Source organism: Camelus bactrianus, chromosome 25 (assembly GCF_048773025.1).
Source record: "Camelus bactrianus isolate YW-2024 breed Bactrian camel chromosome 25, ASM4877302v1, whole genome shotgun sequence".
NCBI lineage: Eukaryota > Metazoa > Chordata > Mammalia > Artiodactyla > Camelidae > Camelus > Camelus bactrianus.
The window spans coordinates 27,544,075-27,557,331 of NC_133563.1; the positions used below are offsets into that span (position 1 = coordinate 27,544,075).

Sequence of the window (13,257 nt, forward strand, 5' to 3'; positions counted from 1 at the left end):
TCTAAGAGCCAGAGTTGGGAAAGAAAGTAACTTAGCATAACATTCTCTTTTACAGCATTTGAACTTTTGAATCATGGATGTGGATTCCTTATCCAAAACAATAAACTATAAAAAAGACAAAACAAAACACACACACACAAACAAAAGCAAACCATGTTCCAGTGTCTGTCTTACACTCCGATGTTTCTGAATTGGTTCCTGAGACTGAATGATTGTTTCTGAATGTGATTAACTCTTGGAGTATTTATGATACGGTTGGAGGCTGTTTACAGTTCAGTGGAGAGAGATGGATTGATGGCAGACCCTTGGGGATGAGGAGGATGGAACCACTCTAGAGGAGGGAAATTCCTCCAGCCACAGCCTGGAAAGGCCAGATTAAACACTAGGGAGTGATGAGTGTCAGTAATTCTAGTAAATCAGTTAAGAAATAAGCTGGACTCTTCATCTCGACACCTGGCAGAAGTGAGTATCTAGGAGTATTGGGAGATTTGAATCGAATTTAGGGAACTTATGTTTTGTTTTGTTTTTAATTTTTGAAAATAAGATGGCTGCATATGCCAGACATTTGCTTCTGGATTGACCTGTGATCTCATAGCTGAGATGCAGACTTGAAAAGAACTAGCTGACTTTCTTTAGTACCTGCATTGAGCTGAACAGGGAGTAGGCATTTTGCAGGTCTTGTCTCATTTAATTCTTAAACAGTCCTATCAAGTAATATCCCATTTTACCTGTGAAGAAATGAAGACCCCCCCACTAAGGAGTTAGGGGTTAATCAACTGGCCCAAAATGTCACAGCTAATATGGCAGAGTCCCAGTATGGCACGAAGTTCTCTTTGATACCATATCCTTGTCTCTACCCAACACTGTCTGAAAGAAAAGGATCCAGGGCTTAATAATCCACAAAAAACTGGCAAATAATTATCCTAAATTACTGGCTCTCAAACACTAGCTACATCAGAATCTCCCCCAGGGCTTGTTAAAACACTCCTTGCTAGCCCCACCCCCATGGTTCAGATTCAGTGGGTTTGGGCAAGGGCCTGGGAATTTGCGTTTCTCACAAGTTCTCTGGGGATGCTGCTGCTTCTAGCCTGGGGGCTCCACTTTGAGAACTACTGCCATATAGGAAAGTGACTAGAATAGGGGCTCCTAAAGTTTGTTTGGTGATTTAGGGTCAAATATGGGAACCCAGCAATTTCATGCTGTTTATATTTCTTGTAATTATTTCCTTTGTGCTTTTCTTTGCATTTTAATAAAATACTTCTGGGAAATACCCACCTTTCTCATCTATTTGAAGGTGAAAGAGAGAAATGACTTTGCTTCCACAGGCAAGCCAGAGATATAGAGGGAGCAGCGCACCTTAAGAACAGTGCACCTTACAGTGTGCACCTTATGGAGTTCAGCAGCGGCCACAGGACACCCCAAAGGGAAGGCTCAATCATGAGTCAGGACTCTTTTGGTCATAAGTGATCAAAATCTTCCTTAAATCATTTAAGGTTGTATTTGGCTGTGTGTAACAGAGGCCCACTTTAAACAGGTGTCTCAGAACCAAGTTTCTGGTTTTCTTGTATAACAACACTTCTGGAGTTAGATGGTCATTGGCATTGCTTTAGAAGCTCAATAATGTCAGGTCTGGCATCTCTGTGATTCTTTTTTCTTTTCTTTTTCACTCATGGCTCATTTGCTTATTTTTTTACTCATTCACTCAAAATGGCTGCTGTGGCCCCAGTCATCACATCTGTATTCTAGTAAGAAAGAGGGTGGATAGTGGAAGGAGGTGTGGTCTATCTCATCAATTATTAATATCCCTTTTTAAGGCTTCAACTGTGTCACATAACCATATTTCACTGCAAGAGAAATGGATAAAGTGAGTAGTTAGTTGGGTATACTGCCTTCTGACACAAAATCAGGATTTTGTAGTCAAGGGAAAAGGAGTGACTGGATATTAGGAATGTACTTAATAATCATGCACAGCACATTGGGCAAAATGGGAACGAAACTGCCTTCAAGAAAAAAGCAAGAACGGAGTGGCTTCAAGAAGGCTGTAAGAGTTAGCTTTTGCTTCAATACAAACCACTCCAAAACTTAGTGACTTTTTAAGTTTTTAAAGTTTAAGTTTAGACAAACATCGATTTGCTTCTAAATCTGTGAATTGCCAGCTTGCGCTGAGCTCATCTGGGAGACTCCTCTCTGCTCCCTGTAGTGTCATCTGGGCAGGGTGTTACTTCCGTGCCCTTAGATAGATGGCTAGGATGGTCATCTGGGCCTTGCTTTCCACATGGTTTCTTGCCCTATTGTCACCTTTTTCACACAGTGGCAGAATAGCTTCAGAGAGCAGAAAGTTATTTATTTTTGAGCAACAAACCACTCCAAAACTTGGTGAAATAAACAACCGCCATTTCATTTGCTCACTTGTAAGCTGTGAGTCATCGTTTTGAGTTGCGATCAGCTTGACGGTTCTTCTGACGATCTCTGGTGTCCCTTATGTGGCATAACTGGGCCAAGTGGTTTATGATGGTTTTCTTTTTGTCTGGCCATGGTTGCTGGCAGTTGGCTGGGCCATCTGTCTCCAGCAGGCTAGCCTGGGCTTCTTCATACTGTGACTAAGTTCTGAAAGCAGCAAGAGAAAAGGTAGGTCCCAACGTGTACATGCTTTTCAAGCCCCTGCTTGCATCTCATTTGCTGATGTCCCACTGGCCAAAGCGAGTCACTTGGTCAAGACTTGAATCAGTGTGGAACGGGACAGTGTGCAAGGTTGTGTGTGCAAGGAGGCATGGCATCGGGACTCCTTACTGTAACAATCTACCACATATACCTTAAACCAAGGACTCGAATGTCTGCAGGGTTCCTCCTATCATGTCTTTGCTTTTCTCTGCAAGTCATCTTCATTCCTTTAGACAAACCACTTCCCCTAAGTCTGAAATCACAGCCGCCCTCAGTTCTAGGAATCACTTCTTCAGCCTCCCACCCAAAGGGAAATGGGTCTTCTCTTTAATTCTATTCTCATTATCACTGGAAAGAACTTCGACTGGTCTGCTGTGAGTCACGTGCTCATCCCGAGGCCAAGCAATTGGGATACTGTTATTGGCAGTTCCCACTAGAACCTCATATATGGAAAAGGGTTGCCGAAGGAGCAATTTTAGAGACGCCACCCAGAAGTGAAGTGATGTCCCTTCTGGAATAATGAAGATATACTGGCCAGAAAAGACAAATACATGTGCACGGTGTTGGGGACCATTGCACAGAAAACCGCAGACTCTCTTTTTAGATTTTTGTTTTGTTAGTTGGTTGGGAGGGTCTGGTTAATAAGAATTTAAACTAGTTTAAAAATCAGTTTCTATTATTCTCCAAAACATGATCTTATGAAACCAATCTACACATTTTCCTGATTTTCTTTGAAAAAAATGTAGATAAACATCCACCGCTGGCCCCCACAGGGAAGGTTGCTCACTGAATGTTCTTTGTGGCAAACATACAATAGAGATAACATTATCTCCTCACTCACCTTCCTCTGCAATTGTATTTGGAAAACAGAACACAGAAAGCAAAAGAAGTGAGCCTTGAGTCCTTAATTGGCACATCGGTCACATCAATGAGGATCTTTTTTTGTCCCCCCTCCAATCCTATTAGGAATTTAAGAGCATGCTAATGAAGGTCCACATTGGGGTCTGTGACTATATGGGATTTGTGGCCACTAGAAATCGCCGGGATCGCCTCTGCCATGCAGGCTCTCTGATGGAGGCATTCCTGCTGAGCGTCACTGAGGGTCTCCAGCATGAGTGGAGTGTCAGGACCACTCTTGCTTTTTAATTGGAGTGAGGGAAAGTTAAGAGAGGCAATCACTGAGTGCATGAGACTGGAGGAATGCTGCTGGCCTTTGGGGAATGCTACCGGTTTCCACAAATAGTAGAGACTCCTGAAAGGCTTTGAGGCTGGCGCTGCCAGGTAGCCATGGTGATGCGGTGCGTCTCCCCTCCCTGCTGCCAGAGAGTGAGTTTGTTCCCCTTCCCAGGGGCCTGAGCTGTGCAGCTGTGGCTTATTTCAGAAACCTTCTAGACACAGCTCCTGCTCAGACACTCTTCATTAATTGGTGGGCCCGGTTCCTCACTGTCTTGGTGCCCTGCGGCATTTCATAGGTACCCCCTCTGCCCACCAAACATTTGCCAGTAACTGTGGTGTCACCACTTTTAGTTAATACCTTCTGATTTGCCTCCAAGGGGTTATTGAGTTCTCTTTTAGATTCTTTGTTGGCAGTTAGGGTGTGTTTATCAGCAGGATGGCTGAAGAGTCTAGGCTTTGGCATATGAAAACAGTCTGGCTTCACATACATCCAGCTCAAAATTAATTTTCCTTTTTCCCTGCACTCCTTGGCCATCTCCCCTACCCCCTGGTCCTGGGTGGGAATTTATGGGAGATGGTTGGACCCAAACAGGGATTTCTCATTGAATGCAGAGGAAAAGCTAAAACGAGAAAAATTTAAATTCAGGAAAATCTTGCTGAGGTCCACGAGAAGCCACAAGAAGACCCATGTCTTTCTAAAGGTGGGTTTCAACGTTGGGCTACAGAGCCAGGAGCCCTTTCAAACTATTCTGGGCACACTTGTGCCAAGAGTTGGGGTGGGAGCTGGGGGGTGGGTAAAGCAAGAGAAAGTTTCAAGTAACTGCCCAGAACAATGGGGAGTTTTCCATAATGCTGTCTCAGGAACCCAAGTGGAGGAAGGTGAGATCTGAGATGTGTTTGTGGGTGTAAAGTGGGAGGTGGGGGCTACACCCCTACTTCAAACAATGCTCCTCTATTCTCATATTTTACATATTGAGTGACCAGCTAGGATGTAGACTTTTTTAAATGAGCAAACTTTACATTTTTAGAGTAGTTTTAGATGTACAGAAACTTCGAGCATCAAGTCCAGAGTTCCCATGAACCCCCTTTCCTCCCTCTTCCTCAGCTTCCTCTATTCTTAACATCTTGCATTCCTGTAGTAACTTTGTTACAATTGATGGACTAATATGATACACTATTATTAACTAAAGTCCATAATTCACATTAGGGTTTACTCTTCGTTTTATACTCTATGGCTTTTGACAAACTCATAATGTCATGTATCCACCATTACAGTACCATGTAGAATAGTTTCACTGTCCTAAAAATGCCCTGTGCTCTGTCTATTCATCCCTCCCCTGAACCCCTAGAAAACCACTGAGATTTTTACTGTTTCCATACTGTCATATAATTGTAATCATTCAGCACATAGAGTTTTCAGGTTGGCTTCTTTTACTTAGCAATATGCACTTAAGTTTCTTCCATGTCTTTTTGTGGCTTGATAGCTCATCTTTTATCATTGCATAATATTCCAGTGTATGGATGTACCACAATTTGTTAGGTGTAGATTTTTAAAAGAAGTTTTCTACAGAAAGCATGTTTAAGAACCACTGGTTTATAGTTTATAGCTTTCTTTGTTGAGGTGGCCAAGACACTGAATAGGTCACCCTGCAGGGGCAGCACCCACAGAAACAGATGCAGGAGTGGGATGAGAGTGACTGGTTCACAGAAAACCCCAATTCCTACAGACACACACACACACACACACACACACCATTTAAAATAGCTGGTGTTAGGGAAAGAGCACTGGAATCCAGATGAGAAGATGTGGTCCCATGTGAGCTGAGCATAGAGTGAGGATTTGCTCATTCGTTCATTCACTCAGTCATTCATTCAGCACTGATTTACTGAACAGCCAGTTGGAAGACATCAAGCTGGGCATTGGGAATAGAATAATGAGCAAAATAGATTCACTCTGAACTGATGGAACTTTTCAGTGCTTGACTCTCACCGAAGAGGACACACAATGAATATACAGTCAGAAACAGTGAGGAGAGCTCTGAAGGAAGGCAACGTGACTGCTGTTCAGATCAGGGAAACTTTCCTATGGAAAGATCTTAGGGATGACTAAGAGTTGATTCGGGTGAGGGAAGAGGCTGCTGCTCCAGTGACCAGCTCAACTAGCATTCTCCTTCCCAGACTCTTCTATTCCACATCCTCTCTATAGAGCAATTCCATGATGAAAGTGTGGCTCTCTTCGGAATGGTAGGACATACACTGGGCATGATCCTATGACACCAACCCAAGGAGATGGGCAGGTATCTTCAAGTAGTGCAGGAGGGCAGAAGTTAATGAAGCTTTGTTTCTTGCTTGCTACATCCTCCATTATCATTTTCCCTGCAGAACATGTTTTGAGCAGTCACGAAGCTCCACACACAGGAAGTATATAATTAAATGAAATATGGTGTCTGCCTTTGTGGATGAGGCTGAAGAGTCAACATATAATTACAGAATACACTCTGATGACAGTCCTTGCTCTGGGGGTACCCAAGTGTCTCTTCATCTCACAATATATATTGAGTGCCTGCTGTGTTCCAGGTGTTGTGCTGTGATGGGACCAGAGATAAAAGAGGCACATGATCTGCCTTCAAGGACCTTACTTTCTAGTGCAGGGGATGATCTGTAAACACAATTCAGTGCAGTGGGGACCAAGATGGAGACAAGAGGTAACAGAACTCCTTGGAAGAAGGCACAGTTGAGAGTCTTTGCTTCAACTCTTTTTTGCTTTAAGCCAAGGAAGTAGACTCCTTATTTTATCATAAAACTATTTTATGGAGATGTGTATATGTAACTATTTTAGTTAAAAAATTCTCCCCGGTTAATCTGAAGCCTGAGATGATAAATTCCTCCCTCTGCAGAGGAAGCCTCAGTGTTGCAGCATTAAATAAAGATCATTGAGCTTCCTGAGGTGGAGGACAGAAGGCAGCATGCGGAGGGCAGTCCTGCTTAGATGCAAGTGGCATCCTCAGTCAGTCCCCGCTATGAATTCTCCTGGGGTCTAGTGAATGAATTAGACGTTCAGGGGCAAAAGTAGCCCTGCTTTTCCTTTGGAATAAAGAATCGATCACTGCCTGTCCTGGTCTGGTCGGCTGTTTTAAATAAGACTCTGCCCCAATGGGAGCCTCTCACAGTTCAGCCAGGACAATTAGAGAAAGGCCAACAGGGCCCTGGGGTGTGATAACCAGCCAGGATTGGAATACGCGCGAGATCTGGCAGCCCCTGCAGCCTCTGCACCGGCAAATGTTTTCTGCTTAATATCATAGGGTGACTCCAGGACGAGGAGACCCAGCGAGGATGTACTTCTTCACCCCATGTTAATATGCATCAGCCTCCTGCCTGAAAAAGAGGTTGACAAGCATTCAGACCACCTGTAGTGTGTAGTTCCTCCCACTGCAGGCTTCCAGGAGGAGCTGCTCAAGTCTGTATCCCCCAGACTTCCTAGTTTACCCACATTGTCCAGAACTGTTTATCGCAACTACAGTACAGCAGTTAAGAATGTGGGCTCTGGATTTAGATAGATCTGGTTTTGAAACCCAGTCCTGTCACTGACTAGCTGTGATGTCTTGGGCAAGTTGCATTACCCCTCTGGACCCATCTGTAAAATGGGTATAATAACAGTACATATGCATCAGGATCCCAACAGGAGATAGGTGCTGTACTCAGGTAAGGATCCTTCAAACAGAACGTGTTCACCCAAGGAGAAATTGTAGGTGTGTGAAAGGTTTAGGAAACCATCTAAACAGTGAGGGAACCCTGGTGAGTCACACGGAGCTGTGGGCACTCCTAAGCCAGTAGGAAAGAGGGGCGAAAAAAGGAACAGGAACCAAAATGGGGAAGAGGTTTAAGCATTTTAACCAAAAATGCTTGAAAAAGATCCCTTTGAGATGAGCCAAGACCTCAGTCTACCAGACCTTGGTGGCGGTAGTGGTGGCGGCAGTGGTGGTGGTGGGGGGAGGGTCTGACTTGACTTTCCTTCCCTTCTCCAAAATCCTACTCTCTTGAGGCTCCCCATTGGCCAAACTCAACTAGAAGCTGGAAGACAGGAGAGGAGGCAATATAATCAGTACAGACCAGCCTCTAGGGGCAGAGAGCAAAGCGGAGGAGGGTGGGGGTGGTTGTGTAGGGCAAATGGAGGAGACCCTGTACAAACATGTCCATGGCGTGGCTGAGCTGATTAAACAATGACATGGCATTAAGGACTAGCACAGTGCTTAGCACTAAGTATTTAATGAAAGTTAGCTAAGATGATTAGCGTTTCCCTTTTCAAGGTCAAAGTGAAAGAGCTGCCGATGTTTTCGGGCTGAGCACCTGACGTAGGGCCTACCTGGGGCAACAGAGGGTTATGCATGTGGTCCCCACCCAAGCCTGGGTAAGGATGAGTCTGTGCTTCCTCTGGTATAAAAGGAAAATTCAGTTTCATTTCTCCCCTCCTGAGGGATGATCAAATACTTCCTGCAACCCGTCCCACATCCTGCACTCCTATCGTATTTTTTTTCTTTGCCATTTCTGGTAGCATGTGAACATGCTATTATGAAGAAAATGTGATTTAAGCTACTAGTTACTAATAATTTACTAGTAGTGGTTTTTGAAAGACTAAGGGTTCTTTGGGTTACTGGAGGGTCAGGAAATGGGGCTTCAACTTGCCGAGATGCTCCCTGTTCGGCTGTGCCCTCTCTGCAGGAAGCATCTGAGATTTAATCCCAGCAAACACTTGCATAGAAGTCCTGGTTTCCAGGCACTGTGTTGCCATGCCTCCTACATGTATCTTAATGACTCCTCACAGTTGCTTTATGAGGCATTTTTACCTCCACTTTACCGATGGAGAAACTAAGGTACCAAAAGTTTCAGCTTTTTTACCTAAGGTCTAGGTCCAAGTGGCAGAGCCAGAATTTGAGTCCAGTCTGGCTCTGTTCTCTACACTAGTTGGGCTGGCACTCCTAGCCCTGAGTATAACACTTGCCCCAGAGCATGTGTTCAGAAAGTGCTTACTGAATTAACTGGAGTAAACACACAAAGGTATACTTACAGAGTTTTAACTCCATGGACTGTAAACCCTTATTTGAAGGAAAGGCTGATGTAATGAATTTATATCCATAAGGCACCGGAAAAAAACAGCTTTAACACCTTAAAGTCATTCTGGTCTTATATATAAAAGAATTTATGTGGGATCTGTTTTTGCACGCAGACCATTACCGGACGTGGTATAAACACACACATTCACACACCCACTACAGATACCACGTGCCTTCCAGGTGGGGACAAAGCTGGGGTAGCCAGAAGAGGAAGATTCCAAAGCACCTCTCTGTGTCCTCATGAGGGAACTCCAACAACTCACATTTAGAGTTGCCTCTGAAGGGAAGCAGCTCGTGGCTGCCCCGAACAGTGAGATAAATGTTATCGTGGCCTTTGGGCCTGACTGTAGTTTAACCCCAAGGTCATGGGAAGGCCAGAGCTGAAGTAGGGAGGGAATGCTGGTCCGAGCCAGCTCAGCCTCCAGGCGCACGGGTCTCCCTCTGCCGGCCTGCCCATCAGCGCTGTGACAGCCTGTACCAGCCCCATTCTCCCTAAAGGAAGGGAGCCCACCCCCTCCCAGGCAGGAAAGCAGGGCGCCTCCCTGCCTGGCCCACTTTCCCTCTGGCCCCCACGGCCCATCTCCCCACTCATACAAAAGCCTCTTTCAGAAACTGGTTACCTAGATTTGAACTTTTCAACAAGGCCTTTTGTTTTGTTTTGTTTTCCTTTAAGCTCTGCAGCTAAAACACCAGATCCTGCTGTTGCTAAGATTAAGGATTTTCTCCCCGTTTTCTCCCTCAGCTCAGTTTCCGTTGACTAGAAAGGACCCAGAGATGAATGACTGTTCCCTTTCCAAATGCAGGGAGGGTGCCTGAGCTTGGGGGCTTACACTGGGATACCACATTACTCAGGCTTCTGCGAATCATTCTTAGTTACTCCTCCTGCTCTTGCAAAAGGCACAGGCGTTTGGGTTGGTAGCTGAGGCCTCCCAAAACCACTCAGCCCTAAGTGCACACAGGAGAACTGTGGAGTTGGAGTAAAAGGTAATTTAACATGAATATTTATATACTGTACATAGCGCCTGCCATGATTCACTCGGCTTATTTTCATTTTATGCATTTTCTTCCCATTTGCAGTCTTTATTTATTACAAAGTTGAGGCTGTTAGCAAAATAACACTTTGGGGTGGGTTTTCCTTTTCCCTTTAGAGACAAAAATTTCCTGCTTTCTAATCTATCCCTGGCAAAGTGTGCCAATACATCAGCAAAATCAGTCACCGCTGCCAAACCCCAAGAGACTGATGCATTGTTCTGAGCCCAGAGTCTTTGCTACGGCTTTCCCACCGAGGGCTGAGCACAGGGGCTGTGAGCCCTGTGGTTACTGAGCTGTGGCAGCTCACATCCGTCACCATCTAGGGGCAGGAATCACCTCTGACTTTTGATGTAGGATTGCAGGCACCAATATGGTGGGAGGGTTCACTGTCCTGTAGGAAATGTCAGGGTCCCACCCATGTTCCCTCAGTCCTTCCTGGAGGTCACTTGCTGACAGTTTCTGTATCTACTCGTGGCTTCCCCTGCCTCCCTCCCTCTTTGTCGGAGGGAACTTTGCCCATGTGCAGGGCAAGGTGGAAGCTCTAGGAGCTGATGCTCCAGTAAGGGGACAGGAGATTTTCTAGCCCATAGTGAGCTAGAAAGACTTGGGTTTATGGCCCAGGACTGCCACTCACTCGCTCTGTGATGTTGGGCAAATGATTTTAACTTCCTGAGCCTCCATTTCCTCTTCTACAAAATGAGCACAGTGATAGAACCTTCTTCGTAGAGGTGGGCAAATGTTAAAACATATAAAACGTGTGTACATGCTTGGCCTGACTCAGGACCAGCCCCAAATAAGTGCTGGCTGTAATTACACACATGTGATCCTCACAGCAGCCCGGGGGGTGGTGAGGAACTGCACACCCTGGGGGTTCGCTCCCTTTCCTAACATAGGCACCTACACCGTTTTGGAGCGTGTTGCTCCATCCATGTTTATTTCCTTCTGAAGCTTATGATCTATTCACCATGAAACACACCTCAACATCTCTTGCCACTTTTTACCAGAGGTACTTGAAATCTGGCGAATTTGGCCTTTTGGGGGCCTTGACCTGGATACAAGCGGTAAGAACGAGTGAAAAGGATGCAGGTTTTCCTCCTGCCAGTGTCAGTATAGAGTTTAAACACACCTCTTGGAAATGTCATCCTAATGTTTTGATTTGGGGCTGAGTTCCACCTCTGTGGGGACTACAATTCCCAGAGCCCCTAAACTTCGCTGCTGCTGTCATGGACTTGACAATTGGTTTGCCAAAAGACACATCTCCAATCCCAGGGGAGTGTCTTGTCCCGCTCTGAATGCCATTTTCCAAAGAAAACAGAGACACACTGGGCATGCCCAGAGGAGGGCAAGCAGGGTGGAGAGGGCTGTGAGAACATGCTAAGAGCAACAGTTGCTAGATCTTGGATGAAGAGGCCTGATGTATGGGAAACATTAAGCTTTATCTTTATCTTAAGACTTCAGAAGGAAGGTCTGGGGCAACAGGTGGGAGTTTCTTGAAGATTGATTTGGGTTCAACTGGAGAGACAAAGTTTTAAGCCTAAAAACAGTTCAGTGGGAGAATTACCTCTGATGAAGAGGCAACACTCTCATCCCTGTGGCTGTGCCCAGTGGACGGAGATGCAATTTTTAACTATGTTATTCTAACAATTTTTGCACAGACATGAAAATAATCAAGGTCCCTTCCAACCCAAGGATTCCATTATTGTGATATATCTTCTTATGGATTTGCAAAAGGCTTTCCTATATCTGTTTTCTTTTATTTCAATGCAGTTAATCAGTTGACAAATGAATAGCTGTGCGCTCCCTACTGTATGACACTAGGGACCAAGTATTTCACAGAAAACACATCTTGCTCTCAAGTGCCTTATATTCTTGTGGGGTAAATGGACAAGAAAACAGACATTTGTAACACAGCATGGTAAGCACAGAGGAACATCTACCTCTGTCTGGAGATGAGAGAAGAGCTTCTTGTTGGAAAGGACCTCTAGGATGGGACCGAGCAGGAGCTGGCTAGGTGAACAGTAGGAGGAGCATAGCAAGCATCAGCCAAAGCCTAAGAGAACAATGCAGGGTGAGGGAGCTGTGAGCAGTCTGTTTGGCTGCAACAGAGTCCATGGAGATGAGAGTAGGGACAAAAACAGACGAGACTAGAGAAAGAAGTTGTGGTTGATGGCAAAAACGGCCACAGATTCTTTTCCTCTTGTCAACAGGAGAAGTCTGTTTTCCCATCTCTGAGTTGATTATGGGACTTGCTTTGGCCAATGAAAAATTAGCAAATGTGATGCAAGAAGAGGCTGGGAAAATGCTTGTACGTGGAAGCTTTTTACTAAACGTGGAACCTGGCACTGACATTTTAATTAGTCCAGGATAACCTGTTGGATGGGGAGAGATGCTTGCCCGAGTTTCTTGGTCACCCCAGTCTACAGTCAGCTATCCCCAGAAACAGAGTCTGACCTGCAGTTGACCATGGATGCATGAATGAGTCTCAGCTGAGCCCAGCCCAAGTTACTGGCCCACAGAATCAGGAGCTAAATAAATGGCTGTTGTTTTAATCCATTAAGGGTTTGTTTGTTTGTTTGTTTGGTAAAAGCTAATTTTACCATATGTCAGTCAGAGAGATTTATAAATCATGTTAAGGAATTTAGATTTGAATCGGAGGGTGGCAAGAATGCTTCAAAGGGCTTAAGCCACGGAAGTGGTAATATCAGATTTGTGTTTCAGAAAAATCACCATTGGATCCAGTCAATGAGTCTTGCAAACTGTAAAGCAGTCTGCAGATACAGTTGATGAGAAAAAACAGTAGAGATGCTCAGGACACAATATCAAGGCAAGCCCTTAAATCAAACCCTCTGAAAACGTTCAGCAATAGTGCATCTGGCTATAAACAAGTGGTCTCCCAAGGAAATAACTAGTTGCCAGTAGCCAGCCCTGGGCCGAGAAGAGCTGGCCAAAGCAAGATGGCATGGGGGAGGGGGAGAATATGTCAAGACTACAGAAGACTCACTTTTCTCAAAGATGACCTGGACCAGCAGTTCTTCAGGCTAATTTGGTCGCTGTATCAAAGAACTGGGTCAGGTGGCCTCAAGGAAGCCTTTCAGGAGATCATCATAAAGAGATAATCAGAGAATTGCACAAAAGATTGGTGACTTTGTTCTCTGCAGCACTATTTATAATGTCAAAAAGTTGACATTGTAAATGTCCAACAAGAGGAAAACAATGATATAAATGATTATACAACTACATGATTGAAAACTGTGCAAAAGTTAATATTTGCGAAGAT

At 44.8% G+C, this 13,257-nt stretch overlaps 1 long non-coding RNA gene across 2 annotated transcripts in view; it reads left to right on the forward strand.

The window, feature by feature from the left end:
* Positions 1–13,257, forward strand: part of LOC141575034 (uncharacterized) — a 56,335-nt gene that overhangs the window by 2,234 nt on the left and 40,844 nt on the right. The window lies entirely within an intron of this gene.